Raw genomic sequence first — 15,986 nt, 5'->3', positions numbered from 1 at the left:
TTTTATGTGCATATTTTTGAATTTTCCAAATTATATTTAAGTGTCATATTACTTTTAGAATCCGAAAACAAAAATATAAACTCTTTTTTTTCAAGGTTAAAAAAAAAAAATCGTTCCCTATACAGAAAAGTCACGGAGAAGCCTGAGGCTGACACAGCTGGTGGGTGGGGCCGCTCGCGGAAGGGCGGGGTGGAGTCGCGTGGAATGTGACGTTTCAAACCTGCGCGCCTCCGCGAGGGCACACACCGGCGTGGCCTCAAGATTGGGACGTTTGGACCCGGGCGTGTGCAGATGAAGCAGCTGGGAGGAGTCCAGAGCTTCGCCCCGCCCCCGCTGGGCTGAGCCCAGGCTGCGTAGGTAGGAGGAGGTTCAAGTGTGCTCAATTCCAACTTTTTACCTTTCCTGGCTGGGTGGGACGGAAGGGGTTGGCCTTCAGGGGAAAGCTCAAGTAACTTGGGGGAAACTGGGGCTCCTTTTCTTCCTTCCCACCTGAGGAACAAGGAACGTTGTTTATAGATAATCCTAATAAGTAGCCAAGAAATCACTTTATACGGGCAGTTAGAAGGTAGAGAATTCCAAAGTGGTTCCCTGACCCCTCAAGGACAAGCCCTATCTCATTCCCACTTTGACGAGAAAGGGAAGCTAGAATCCTGTTTGATTTGAGTAACAGACTTTTTGCTGCTTTGTTTTATCCTAATTTGTATTCCTCAATAAAGTGTATAATTTGAGGATATCTACCTCTAATCAAGTGAAAGACGATGACTATCTCAGAGTCCAGATTTTTTTTTTTTTAATCATTTGTGGTATGAGCTGTTGTCTCCTTAATTCATGATATTGCTGTGGACTAAAGATACTGAATGCTACTGAGCAGGATAGAGAGACAATCTGAGCTCTCTTTTTCTAAGGCAAGGGACTATTGTCTTCCATTCATGTATTCTATCATGCCTGGCATAAAATGTTTGATGTATGAGTGAGTGAATCAATGGATCTATGAATGAATGTCTCTCATAAGGAGCCTACCATGCAAAGGTGGTTCAGCATGAGCAATGAAAAATAGTTGTCAACCTTGTTTAAAATTTCACATTCCTCATCTATAAAATATTTATAGGTGTCAGTAAGGGTCTCCATGTTTGAAACACCAGCTAAGTGTTTGCCATTTTCAGGTAAGCACTAGTTTGAAATAAATGCATGAAAATTTATTTGTATTGATAAATTTGTTTAACCCCTTATGATTAAACTTAATGTGCTAATAATGTTATTATACACACCAAAGGGCTTTGGATCTTTCACGTTTCACCAGTTAGACCCTGGATGCCATTCAGGTGCTCTCATAAATTTTATTTCAGGCTGGGTGGACTGTTTTCCTCCAAATGGAAAAATTAATTTGATTAGGACCCAATAATAATATTTTACAGGGTTATGTTTTTGTTTTTGTTTTTTCGTGTGTGGCAGGAGCTCAAAGAGTTGTATAAAGGGAAAGGTAAATAAAGGGAGAAGAGAAAAAGAATGTACTGAAAGTGAGAGATGGGCCAGAATCCTTCAAACTGCTAACTATGTACACATTCTGTAGTTTTCTTCATTGTCTTGATTTGAATAAAGAATGGAATATTATTCTGATATGGGAGAAAGGGATACAACTGAAGGCAAGATTGTGTTGTGTAGTGTTTCACAGAGGCTTAAATAATTTTTAAGCCTCTTTTTCAAGTGCATAGAACCAACCTAAGTTGGTGAGTTGTCATGGTGTGCAACACAAGTACATAATCAAGATAGAACTGAGATTTTTTTTTGTTCCCAAAGTGGACTTTTAAGTACCTGTTCAACCCTGCTCAATCTGTTACTCATCAGTGTTATTATAACCAAATGGCTAAAACTTCCAATCTGGTCATTTTCAAAGATATTTCCAAAGAGAAATCATTTTAAAAGCCATTCAGGAAAAATAGCTTTTTATTTTTTTTGCCACTGTTCAGAATGGAAAATAACTGCTTGTAACAGAAACTGCCCTAAATTCACAAAGTTATTCATCTTCTGAGCAGTGAAACTAGCATATTGGACATTGATTATGACTTAAAAGAAAACAACAAATGAACATGAATCCTAATCATGAGATACAGAACCTTAAACTGACCTCCAGTCATAAACCCACAGTTTATTCCTTACTGCAGTAGAATACTTTCAAATTAAGACACAATGACTAAAACCACATCTCTCTACTAAAACCATATTCTCTCTAGAATTTGACTGCAATTTGTCTTTTTTTTTTCTTTTATGTGACACATCAGTTGAAAATAGATAAATAGGTGCCCCAATAAAGATAGGCTATGGTAACAAAAGCTATACAAACCATACGCTCAAGGGTTTTTAAATCCTTTTATATCAGGGAGCCCAGAATATTGCCTCTTAACCAGTGTAAAATATATTGAGTCATCTTTCTGGAAAGTACCATTCAAGTTATAACATTTTGCACCCATGAAGAGCCTTGTTGAATTTTTTCAGGGATGTTAATACAATACTGCAGCAGTCTAGCTTAAAGATCACTAAGGAATGACTATAACTTATCACAGCTCTGGCTAAATTTAAAAATATACATGATAAAGGAGTATGATCCATGTGTCCAATAGAACATTTTCCTAATTGTCCAATTTTTTTAAATTGATGAGCAATAACAGCAATAATAAAAATGACAATAACAATATTATAATACTTAACATTTATTGAGCACCTACTATTATCAGGCAACCTTCTTCTATTACTCTTCTCAAAAACCACATGAGGCAGATATTATCATTAACACCATTTTGTAAATGAGGAAACTAAGGATCCAATGGCCATGATCATTATCAACATCATTCTAAATTATACAGTGGGAAAAACTGTTGTAAAATAAGCGTGATAGCAAAGATTCAGCTTTATCTCGACATTTTAGAAGCCTTGGGGGTACACTTATTTACATACTGTATGATGTGACATACATCTAGTATGAAATATTCAGGATTCATGTATTTGAATCATTAATATTTCACAAATTTTAGGCAACTTTGAAAGGTAATTGAGCTGATTTGACACAGGATGTATATTGGAACATGTCCCTTTAACCATGATGAGTAAAAGCTGAAGTCACATTGCAATCTATAATTGCATGACAAGTAAAAAATTGATTTAAGTAGAATAGTTTTAAGTAAATAGTCTTAAGCAGATCATTTAAAATAAAATGCTTCAGAAAGACTAGTATCATAATTACTGAACAAAAATAAAAATCACTAATACAAATCAGAGCTCTTGATTTCAATTTCTTTGCACAGGTGAATTAGTTGTTCTATTTGGCTATTTACTTAAGTAAATAAGAGTTATTAAATCTTAATAAATAAAATATTGACTATTAAATAATAAATCTTGTTGATAAATAAATACGACTTATTAAAGTAAATAAGATTTATTTATTTAAGATTTACTTAAATAAGTTGTACATGTGCCTTTCAAGAGTAAGCATTAATATATGCAACCAAAATGTAGAAAGTAATATTAAATTTCCCTTGGCAGAGGAAGGGAGTTGTATATAATTCTGTTCAAGCTGGTGTTTTTAAATGTGTTTGAAAATATAGACTTGAAAATGTTGGTCTTGCTTTACTATAGGCACCTTTAGTTGTTACTCATTAGGATGATAACTCCACATGTTAGTTTAAAAGATACTGGCACTCAACCTGGGCCTGTATTTCTCCGCTAGAATAATTTTCCTTAGGAAATTCCACATTGTAGGTGTTCATCTGATTTCACATGCATGAATGCTTCAGTGCTCTCCCTAGTTATCACTTAAATTCCTATTAGCCAGTATAACTCAAGCAGAAGAATTCAATGCTGTCTTTAAAGATCACCTAAGTTATAGCTTGGGAAGACATTGTATTGTCATTCCCCCCGCCCTTCCCAAAAAAGCGCCCATTTAACTTGTTAGAAATCAGCTCAATTTTGTTAATGTGAAGATGTTAGGAATAAAACTGTGACATAATAACCACTTCACACCCCTGTTGAGCAGACATTTGGAAACCTAAGTTTCAATTGTTTAAAAAAAAAAAAAGGATTGCAATAGCCCATGGCCTCCACAGTCAGCTCTCAGTATATATTCCCAGGCTGACCATACCTAGTTTCTACTTTAGGAAGATGTGTGTGTACATGCATGTGTGTTGAAAGTCCATGGAATCCTACTCAGAGAAGGAGAATAGAGGAAGTAACACATTGAAGACATGTAAATCTCCTTAAGTACTAGAGGCAAGGCTTAATTAAACATTCTCAAAAGTTCAGATCTCAGTTAATGTCCCCATCTTTTATATTCACTAATGTAGTTAACAGTGAAAGGAACATCCTGTTAAACATGAGGGTCATTATCAGCCTAAGGGACAAGACTTGATATACATTAAAAATGACACAATTTATGAATTTATACATTTCAACCTATGTACAGAATCCCTTCAGATGTTGCCCATACATTCACTGACAAATTCCATAAATGTAGAAAAGTACAGATAATCTGCAGTTCATAGAACCCTTATCTTCTCATGCAGTTGCCATTTTCCCCCTTTTCCTCACAGAGATTCTATCTTCCATGGGCCTTCATGTACTGTGTTGTTACAGAATTTGTTCAACTACTACCCATACTAAACTGGTCATCTGGCTTTGTTCTTGTCTTCCAATGGCAGATGACTACCTCTGTTTTCCACTTATCTTTCCATCTCCCTAATTCCCAATATTTTTTTATTCTTTCAAATCTTTCTGATCTAAAATTTGCTCTCAAGAATAATGGGATGGCATTGGGGGTGAGGGTGGGGGGAGAGAGCTGTAGTTTGAAAAAAACCCTCCTGTCCTCACTATTGACACATCCTTCTTCCCTCCTTTTCCTTAGGATTGAGTGTTAACTGAAATAAGGTTGGTCCTGAGGTCATTGATCTGGTCATCAGATCATCATACTTACCAATTAGAATAACAAACAGTTGTAGGGAGTTTGGATCATGAGTGAGCAAGCACAGAGGGTTTTCTTTTTCTTTAACCATAACTAAATTTTAAAAAGTTATGATATTGATAGCAAAAAACTGCTGCATGTCCAATGTAGTTTATTTAGGAAATTTAGGGGCTTCAGAAAACCATAACCTCTTCCACTCAACCCACCATACACACAGTCTAATAATTTTCAATCCACTTGCATGAACTGCATTTCATTTGTTTTGTGTGGTTGTGCATTTTGCAGAAAAATACCTCCTATCAAATTCTTCTTCTGCATTATCACTCTTACTTACAGACAATGCAGAGATCGTAGGTGGGATAGTAGAGGACATGTGTTTAGGAAAGTCTTGCTTTAGGAAAACTCAGTTTTTGATATGTGAAATTTCAAGCTGTCCTGGCCTGCCATTTTCTTAATGTAAAACTTTTAATGATGTATAACGTATATTTAATAAAGTACACAAATTGTAAATGTATGGCTCAATATAGGTAGATGGATAGAAATAGATGAATAGATAGATGATAGATAGATGATAGAGAGATAGATGATAGGTGATAGATAGATGATAGATAGATGATAGATAGATACATACATACATACATACATACATACATACATAGATAAACAGATAAAAATGGTGATATCAGTAAGCCCCAGGACCTCCCTCCTGGCCCATTTCAGTTACTAAGTGCCCTCTCAAGGGTAACCACTACTGTGAGTTCTAACACCACAAATTAGTTTTGCCTGCCTTTGACACTTTTAAAAATAAATTATACAGTGTATATTCTTTTGTATCACTCAACATTTTACTTGTAAGATTCTTTCATGTGGAAGCTTATAGTTAGAGTTCATTTATTCCACTGCCATATAATATTTTTTCATTGTATAAATATACCATCATTTATGTATCTTTTCTACTGTTGATTGGGATTTGGAATATTTTTAATGTTTTATTGTTATGGATAGTGCTACTGAGAACATTCTTGTCCATGTGTACTTTTCAGCATAAGAATGCATTTCTGCTAGGCTTATAGGAGGAAAAAAGATTACCCAGACATAGAGTATAGGAGGAAGTAGATGCTGCCAGTTTTCCAAAGTGGTTGTACAAATTTGCATTCATATAAGCCATATGTAATAGTTCCAGTTACATAATGTACTTTCCAACACTTGGTATTGTCTGTCTTTTTTATTTTAGTCATTCTGGTGGATTTGTGGTTGCATCTAACCTGGAATTTCAGTTTGCATGCCCTTGATGACTAATGAAGTTGGCAACTTTTTAATAAGTTTATTGGCCATTTGGAAATCCTCTTTTATGACATGTCTACACATCTTCTAAAAGTTTTGGCCCATTTCTCTACTGAATTGTCTGCCTTTTTCATATTGATTTATAGAAGTCCTCCATATGTTCTGAATATGAGTCCATGTCAAATATATGTATTGTAAATATTTTCTCTTATTCCATGAACTGCCTTTTTTTCATTTTCTTCATGGTAAATTTTGATGAACAGGAGTTATTACTTATAACATATTCCAATTTATTACTTTTTGTGTCCTGCCTAAGAAATTTTTGCTTACCCCAAAGTCATGAAAATATTTTGTTTATTTCTAAGAACTTGATTTTTTTTTAACACTTAGTTTTTCAGTGTATTTGGCATTGATTTTTGTGTATTATGTAAGGTAGGAGTCAAATTTATTTTTCCCTTTTGACTTAGCCAAGTGCCATTGATTAAAAAGACCATAATTTCCCTCATTTCATGGTAGGGTCGCTCTTCTCATAAATTAACTGATCGTTTATATGTGTATCTATTTCTGGGCTTTTTATTCTGTTCAAGTGGTCTAATTGTTTATCCTTGCATCAAAACCATAATGCTTTGGGGTGCCTGAGTGGCTCAGTCATTCAGCATCTGCTTTCGGCTCAGGTCATGATCCCAGGGTCCTGGGATCCAGTCCTGCATTGGGCTCCCTGCTCCGCGGGAAGCCTGCTTCTCCCTCTCCCACTCCCCCTGCTTGTGTTCCTGCTCTCGCTATCTCTCTCTCTGTCAAATAAATAAATAAAATCTTTTAAAAAAGAAAAAAGAAAAAAAACCATAGTACTTTAATTATTGTAGCTTTATAATAATTCTCAATAGTTCTTAATATTGTTTAAGTGCTCCAGCTTTGTTTTTCAAATTTATCTCAGCTATTCTTGGCCCTTTGTATTTCCATATAAAATGAGAAGTTTGTTGTGGCTTGACTTACAATTAAGCTATGTTCAATTTTGGTAAAGGTTTCAGGTACATTTGGAAAAGAATGCACATTCTGATGTTCTTTGATGCAGGATTCTACATATTATCAATTAGGTCCAGTTCGTTACTCGTGTTACCCAGAACTTCTATGTCCTTAAAAGGTTGTTTTTTTTTTTCTTTTTCTTTTATTTCATTTTTTTTAGAAGGGGTGGTCTGAAATTCAATCAGCTATTGAGAAAGGTGTGTTAAAAATTTTTACTATGATTGGAGGTTTGTCAATATCTCCTTTTATTTCTGTTAATTTTTTGCTTTATGTATTTTAAAGTCATGTTATTGACTGAATACAGATTTAGAATTGTACTATCGTTTCCTAGTCTAATCCCCTTTTTGTATAAAATACCTTGTATCAGTTAAGCTACAGTCAGAAAACAGAAACTACAGATTTACTACAAAGAATTGTTAACTGAATTAAATAGTGGCTAACTACAAAAGAGTAGAAAGAGAACTGCAAGGATTATAGAGGTAGGACCCACAGCAAGCAGGCTACTCCTCTTAGAGCTAAGAGAAAGTAAACAGAAAAGGAATGTGGAACCTTAGAGGAGGTGCTGCAAGGCTAAGAGTATAGCTGCCCCTAGAATTCACTGCCCACAAACAGTAACTAAAATGAGATTCCCTTGCCTGGAAAATGGGTGAAGAGTGAGGACGTGGTGAAGAAACTTGATAAAAGGACACCTTTGCTTAACTGTAAGGGCCACAACAGCAGAGGTAAATGCTGCCTGGACTCTTGCAAAATGCTGCCTGGATCCACTGGCTGCTACTGGCTGAAACAAACACTAGAAGGAAGAGTCCTTTCTTTTGCAGCTTTGCTGTGTTTCTCTAGTACCCTCTATTGGTGGTCAGCTGGAAAAAGAGAAATGTAGTATGTAGAATTCAATTCCAGTAAATACAGGGTAAAGAGTATTTTGGAGTTAGGAAACAATAAATTATTAACTAGCAGACCTTTTTTATGTCAAGTAATGTCCCTTCCCATAAAATCTACTTTGATAGGAGTTAGAGTCATCCCATTCTCCTGGTTGATGTTTCCATGCTGTATCCTTTTGCATAGTTATATTTTCAACTTTCCTGTGTTCTTATATTTAGGGTGTATCTATCATAAGCAGAATATAGCTGGGGTTTATATTTTTTCCAGTGTGGTAATTTTAGACTCTTAATTAGAATATTTAGTACTTTTAAATCTAAAGTAATTGTTGCTACATCTTGGTTGATATCTACCATATTGTTACCTGGTTTTTATTTGATCATTTTTCTTTTGTTTCTTGCCCCTTTTTTTGATTAATCAAAAATATCTAATTTTTTCCTGATTAGTTATACAGTCTTTTACTATTCTTCAACATTTATCCCCAAAATTAGAATACGAATCCTTGATTTATTACAATCTAATACGGATGATTTTTCTTACCAAATTCTTACTAATTTTAGAATGTTAGAATTCTTTAATTCCGTTTACTTTTTCCCATCTTTTGTATCATCATTGCCATACTTAATTCTGCATACATTTTAAACTTGGTAGAAACATTTCTGTTATTGTTTTATGTCAATTGACAGTCAATATTCATTTTTATGTATATATTCTCATATATATATATAAATGCTTATTTTACAATTATTCTTCATTCCTTACTGCAATTCATCCTTGTTTCTTCTTCATTTTCACTCTGTGCTCCTTCTGGGGTCCAGCTACACTGCTGTTAGACTTTTTCACTGTGTTCCACATTTCTCCAAAGTTCTTTCCTATGTTTTTCATTATTTTACTTTTCTGCTTAAATTCAGATATTTTCTACTGGCTCCTTGAGTTTACTAATTCTGTCTTCTATTGCATATAAAAATCAGTTCATTTAATCCACGTAATGAGTTAATCTCAGTGTATTTCTCAGTTCTAGAATTTTTATTTGATCCTTTTTTACAGATTCTAATACTCTGGTAAAATTCTTTATCTTGTCGCCCTCTATTGTTTTGACTATTTTAGAGTTATTTTAAATTTCTTAGCTAACTCAAATATCATGTTTATCTATGAATGCGTTTCTGCTTTCTACTTTTTCTTTCGGTTTCTTGATTATGTTATACTGGGGAGTCTGGGGGGCATACTTAATCATTTTTTAGTAAAGATTGACTATTATATATAGAATATTATAGAGGATTCAGATGTACCTTCCTCCCTAATGAATTCATGCCTCTCTTCACTAAAAATATTAGTGGATAATTAATATACAATCCGTTTCTAGATAACATGATAGTTCATCATAATTTAATCATGAACTGTTCCATGTTGAGGCTGGGTTGAAGCCCTGGAAAGAGTCTACCTCCACCTCTGGTTCACTCTGGTTCTCAAGAATTTTCAGCTGAAAGTCTGATGTTTCTCTAAGGCCCTTCCTCCTGCAGGTCCTGTCTCACAAGACTGCCAAATTTTGCACTGCTTTTTAGAGTCTTTCCACTTAGGTCTTTAGCATTCTGCCCTGTGAAGCCCCAGAAATTGGCATTTTTTTGAGATGATAAACTTCTCTGTGTTTGAGGCCCCTCAGATATCTACCCAAAGCTGTGCTGGTTTTTTATCACCCAAGATTCTCCTTCCTTAGTTGCAATGCTGAGATTCTCAGTTCCCTCCCTATGCCCAATTGACAAATGCCCCCAGGATAAAAATGGCTGTAAAAGTCACTTCAGTGTAGAATTTATACCCTCTCCATTTCTCATTGCCTCCCTAGCATCCTAGTACACTCAGACAATTTGGTATTTTATACTATTTTTCTGTTTGTTCTCCAGAAAAGTTCTGATCTGCTACAAACTACTTCCCTCGCCATAGCAGAAGCTAACATGTAACCAAATAGTTTGATACATTTTGGCAGATTCAGATTGTGAAAATTACTAATTTAAAAAGCATGGCTTTATTTTAAGTTTGATACACATCAAAATTTTTTTCCAGGTAGTTCTTTTGACTTCATGGTTCTCTTTTTCAGAGATTAATTAGGAAAATATTAGTGGATAATTAATATACAATCCGTTTTCAAATATTTCTCAATTCCAGAAACCTGTAAATCTTCATTAAGTGTAATTTAAACCTGATTGGAAAAGTAAAAAATGTATTTCTAAACAATTTTTATATCTCCTCTATCTTAATTCTAAAATTAATTTCTCTCTCAGACAAATGCGTTTCTGCAAAATAAGTATCATTACTTATACCAGAAAAAATTCAAAGAAATCTTCAAATAATAATACAAAAAAAACTGTAGTAGGAAGCAATTAAATGATTATTTTTCTTTCTTTTTTTTTTTTTTTTGATGAGGGGGAGAAGGGGCAGTATAGTGTGTATGGTAGGGGAGGCCCAGAGAGCCCTCTTTGCCCCCTTTACCCCCTTTTTATCTCCTAGAGGAAAGTAGAGGGAAGCTGGCTATACTTTGAAATGAGGCTATGTGTTTCAAACCTGGGAATGGGTAAGAGGGGATCTGTGCTTTGAGCAACCTGAGCCAGAGGGAGAGAGGTATTGGTGGCGTGAAGGGAAGATGCATGGTACTTATCAAATTGTACCTTTCATTGGGAAAGAAGGCAGCAGCCAACAGTAGCTCAGAGGCTTGTAAACTGAGCTGCTGGCTTCAACAAGGGAGGCAATGAAGTCAAACTAAATATAAAAGAGTTATTTGTGCAAAAATAAATATATACAGGATCTAAAGAGTTCTGTTTGAAAATACTTCATAATTATATCATCTTTAGTAAAATATCAAGCTGGAAATCTTAAAAAGAATCAGGTAAACCCTACTTTGACTTGAATGTTTATGTGAAATGGCTTGGCATACATAGATCTCTCTCTCTCTCTCTCTTTCTCTTCCCTGTCAGGTTCTGTGGTAAATGCGATACAACATTATGCCATTAATCCTTAGGCAAATCATGTCAACAGTCTTATCCAACAGTTTCTGAAGTGTTAAAAATGACCCTTTATTCTTCAACTTGTAAGGGGAAGGACAGCTTAGGGATTATTAAATTGAAATGCAGTGTAAACATATTTTAAAATATTATAATGACAACAGTGATGTTTTATTATATAATATATTGGGAGATTAGGGGATTTCTATGTTTACTTTCTATCTGTCTCCACCACTCCAAAGGTACTTTACAGGGACTTATAATGATTTTTTTTAATTATTTTATTTTATTTTATTTTTTTAAAGATTTTATTTATTTGAGAGAGAGAGCACAAGAGGGGGTAGGGTCAGGGGGAGAAGCAGACTCCCCGCCGAGCGGGGAGCCTGATGAGGGACTCCATCCGGAGACTCCGGGATCATGACCTGGGCCAGAGGCAGTCGCTCAACCAACTGAGCCACCCCGGCGCCCCAGACTTCTAATGATCTTAGTTGAAAATAAACATCCAGTTCAGCCTGAGGGGGAAATAATTTAGAAGCAGTCTCATCTTCATGCCTCAGGTTCTACTTGTGAGGTAAGAGTGGCGATTATTAATTATTCATTTACTACCTGTGGTGTACCCATTTTATGAATCATGCAGTATTTGGGTGGGTATGTATGATAACAGTGGAAAGTAGGTGAGCTATCTCTATTTGTGATTGGTGTCCTCTTATTTTACTGACTGCTCTCCAGGACACAAAATCCTCGGGGAGCAAATGTCTTGAGATTCATTTTTTTTTTTTGTGGAAATATTAATTGCCAACTTGTGAAATATAGGGAGAAAAATTGTGTGTGTGTATGCATATAAACAGTTTCACAATGCAAAGCAAAGCACTTATAATTAAACATTACTAGTATATTTATGTGTAAACATTATTATGTTTGGAATTTGTTCATGATTTAGTATATACACTATATTTAACAACTGTCCTTTGTAAAGCACTTATTATGTGCCAGATGATGCATTAAAGCCTAACACATGTTTTGTTAATACTTCAGTCATCCCTATAAGGAATGAATTCATCTTCATGTTTTAAGGATGAAGAAACAAAGATCCACCAAAGTTAAGTAGTCTCTTCAGCAAGAAATAGAGTTAGGATTTGAACCCATATCTCTTCAAGTCTAAAAGACATGTTCTGTCCTCTATGCTACTTTAATTCTTAAGCTTGGAACACCCTCCCACAAAAGCCAGATAGCGGCTCTGATCTCTTGTTCCCAAGCTTCCATGAAGCACAAGCCATTTTATTCATCTTTGTAATCCCCCAGCTATTAATCCAGTATTTTCACCTTGTAGGAACTCAACAAGTGCTTTTTTTCTAAATGGATGACTGAATGTCTACCAATAATTCATCCTTATAAACTTAGTTTTGGGGAAGGTGAGTGTATAGACCTGAAAATGTTTCTTGGGCATCAACAGCTAATACAGCCTCTGTCTTCCTGGCAGTCTGCTTCATCAGTGCCAACTCAGGTACCAGTTTTACCTCAGCAAAAGAAAGCATACAAATGCATTGGCCTGGGGCCAGCATGGTCACCAGACCACTGTGTCAGACTCCCCTGGAATAGACTGACCATGAGCATGCTTAGGGCACCAGCCAAATAGCATTACCCAAAAATAGGTTCCTGGAAAAATTTGGTCTAGCATTTAATATTTCAAAAAAGCAATTATCATGATAATATCTGAACATTGTTGAACATCTGAAAATTTTATTTTATAGTTTGGTATTGTTTTTACTAATACTTTTAATTATTTATGTATTTGTCTTACTAATACTTTTTTTAAAAAGATTTTATTTATTTATTTGTCAGAGAGGGAGAGAGAGAGCACAAGCAGGGGGAGCAGCAGGCAGAGGGAGAAGCAGGCTCCCCACTGAGCAGGGAGACTGATGCAGGACTCTATCCCAGGACCCTGGGATCATGACCTGAGTAGAAGGCAGACACTTAACCGACTGAGCCACCCAGGCATCCCATTTTACTAATACTTTTAATTTCAGGTGGTAGGAGGATGAAGTGGGAGAGTCAGGAGGTGGTGCATATAAGTAACCATATTAATGCTTTGGACTTCTTGTATTTCTACTATAGCCCTTCTCTGTTTGTTAAATATACAGATACCTGTGCATCTACCCCAGACCTAGTGAATCAAATCTGTGGGTCCTGGAACCTAGGAGGCCTCAGCGGATTCTGGTGAATACTAACAGGATCTCCACTGAATCATAAACTCTTTGAGCAGAGGTGATCTCTGGTTCAACATTGCATCCCATGCTGACACAGATCATGACAGAGAGTAGCTGCTTAGTCAATCATGAATGAATAATTGAATGAATTAATGAATTCATAAAAGGTAGATTTTTTTTAAAGTCACCACTGTTTAATCTACCCTTATCTTGCCTACTTAATGCAATGAGTTTTTATTTCCAACTAATGAAGACACTATGTTCTTAACAAATAAATGTCGATTACATTTAAAATAATGTGGATGTGATAGAAATCTAGAACCAGAGCCTACAGACCAACTTCAAGTGTTACTGTTGCCACCAAATGGGGATGTGCCCTCTCTGGCCCTTATCTTCAAAATGAAGGAATTGGAGTAGGTGTGCCCTGTGATTCCCTTCCATTGCTCAAAATTCAGTTTTCATATTTTAAAATGTTTTAAAATAAAGCAGTCTGTATTATTTAAATGTTTTTGTACACTTTTACTTAATTTGTATTTCTTGAAAGCACAGGTTTTACTTTTTTTAAAAAAATGAGGATATATAAAGTCAAAAAACAACAGAGTATTTCAGGAAAAGGCTAAACATGGTTTTATCAATACTTTAGTGGTGGTCAACCCTCTGTCTAAGCATTGTAGTAGTACTGTAAATTGGGAAAAGAAAAATCACCATTTTGCAATCATCATCATTAAGATTGGTCAGTCAAAAATCATCAGTGGATGCTAAATTGGGAGAGAGAAGTTTGATGAGGAGCAGAATGATTGCATGGTCTCAAAGTGTCTCCCCAGAGGCTGCTCTTAAGTTGCCACAGGGAAATCTAACATCTTGACCAGGTGATTAAAACAGACATCACCAAAGAAAAGCAAGTGAACTTTGTGTGCCTTCTAATGTGATACCTAGAGAAAGACATGACATCATCCTGTAGTATTCTGACTAGGTATGCCTAACCTAAATCTAATCATGTAGAAATATCAGACAAGGGGTGCCTGGGTGGCTCAGTCGTTAAGCGCCTGCCTTCGGCTCAGGTCATGATCCCAGCGTCCTGGGATCAAGCCCCGCATCGGGCTCCCTGTTCGGCGGGAAGCCTGCTTCTCCCTCTTTCACTCTCCCTGCTTGTGGTCCTCTCTCGCTGTGTCTCTCTCTGTCAAATAAATAAATAAAATCTTTAAAAAAAAAAAAAAGAAATATCAGACAAACCCCAACAGAGGTAGTAGATTCTATAATCTGTTCAAAAATGCCAGTGCCATGGAAGACAAAAATAGGCTGGGGAACTGTTCCAGAGCAAAAGAAACTGAAGAGACATTACAACTATATGCAATACATATCTCAGACTGAATCTTATACTGGAGGAAAAAATACTAAAAGGACATTATCAAGACAACTGACAAAATTGGAATCAGGACTGTAGATTAGACAACAGTATTGTATCAGTATTAAAGTCAATTAATTTGATAATTATATTGTACATAAGATAAATATTACTTATCTTAAGAAATGTGCACTGAAGTAATAAGGGGTAATGAGGCATGATGTATACAACCTACTCACAGATAACTCCAAAAGAATAACTAATAAACGTATATATATGTGTGTGTGTGTGTATCTGTCTATACCTGTCTCCACTACTCTAAACACACAAACACACACATTAGGGAGAGAATTATGAATGTAGCCAAAATGTTTAAAATTGTTGGCAAATATTGATAAAGGGCAATTGAGAGTTCTCAATATTATTCTTACAACTTTTCCATAAGTATAAAATTATTTCCAATACAAAGTTGGGTTTGTTTTGTTTTGTTTTGTTTTGCTTTTTTAAGATACATTTCCCACTTCTAGGTAGATTTAACTTTAAAATATGCTTGAGAACAATTAAGTAATTTAAGGTGTAGGTCAAAAGATAGGAAATCTTCATGGTTACTGTTTAATTTTGTGACTCTGTAAACAAAGCCCTGAAGTATCCAATATATGTTTTTTCATTTGGAAACGCAACTGTGACAACAATTCACTTTGTGTAGTGGTAGGAGGCAGTGGGGTGAGGTAGAAAGAATTCTGAGAGCTGCAAGATATGGTTTATAAGCACTGATTTGCTGTGTGACCATGAGCAGGTCATTTCACCTGCCCAAGATTCCATTTCTTCATCAGCAAAATAAGATTAGATTTGAATATGTTAAAAGGCTTTCCTCCTACAATTCTGAGTTATAGTTTAAGAAATAAAATGTGAAAATCTAAAAATTAAAAACTGACCAACAGAATTAAAGAGGTGACCAAAGTTAAAGGGAAAAGAATTTCTTTACACACCTATATAGCCTCAACCTTGTAAATAAATAGAAATTTGGATCACTATTATAAAAGAACAGAGCAATGTTTGCAAAGAAACAAAACAAAATTTGAACAGTCTCTCAGGTGTCCATGAATTTGGCGGGATGATTGCATTTATGTTTCAAAAAGAAATGTGGCTGGGGTGCCTGCCTGGCTCAGTTGGAAGAGCATGTGATTCTTGATCGGGGTCTTGAGTTTGAGGCCCACATTGGGTGCAGAGATTACTAAAAAAATAAATAAATAAACTTTTAAAAAATGTTGCCAAAGGTCCGTGAGGTACACCAAAATATCACTTCCCCT

The 15,986-nt window shown here is 35.5% G+C and overlaps 1 protein-coding gene across 1 annotated transcript in view; it reads left to right on the top strand.

Moving 5' to 3' along the window:
- Nucleotides 1–265: 265 nt before the first annotated feature.
- The window catches only part of SPATA16 (spermatogenesis associated 16), a 224,633-nt gene continuing 208,912 nt past the window's right edge, over nucleotides 266–15,986 (top strand). The window contains exon 1 of the mRNA XM_081804100.1: nucleotides 266–357. The gene's annotated coding sequence lies outside the window, so the exon portion shown is untranslated. The remainder of the gene's footprint in view (nucleotides 358–15,986) is intronic.

This window comes from Leptonychotes weddellii, chromosome 1 (genome assembly GCF_054177405.1).
Source record: "Leptonychotes weddellii isolate Sample4059 chromosome 1, ASM5417740v2, whole genome shotgun sequence".
NCBI lineage: Eukaryota > Metazoa > Chordata > Mammalia > Carnivora > Phocidae > Leptonychotes > Leptonychotes weddellii.
The sequence above is the reverse complement of the archived record's forward strand: the minus strand, read 5'-3'. Positions and strand labels throughout refer to the sequence as shown.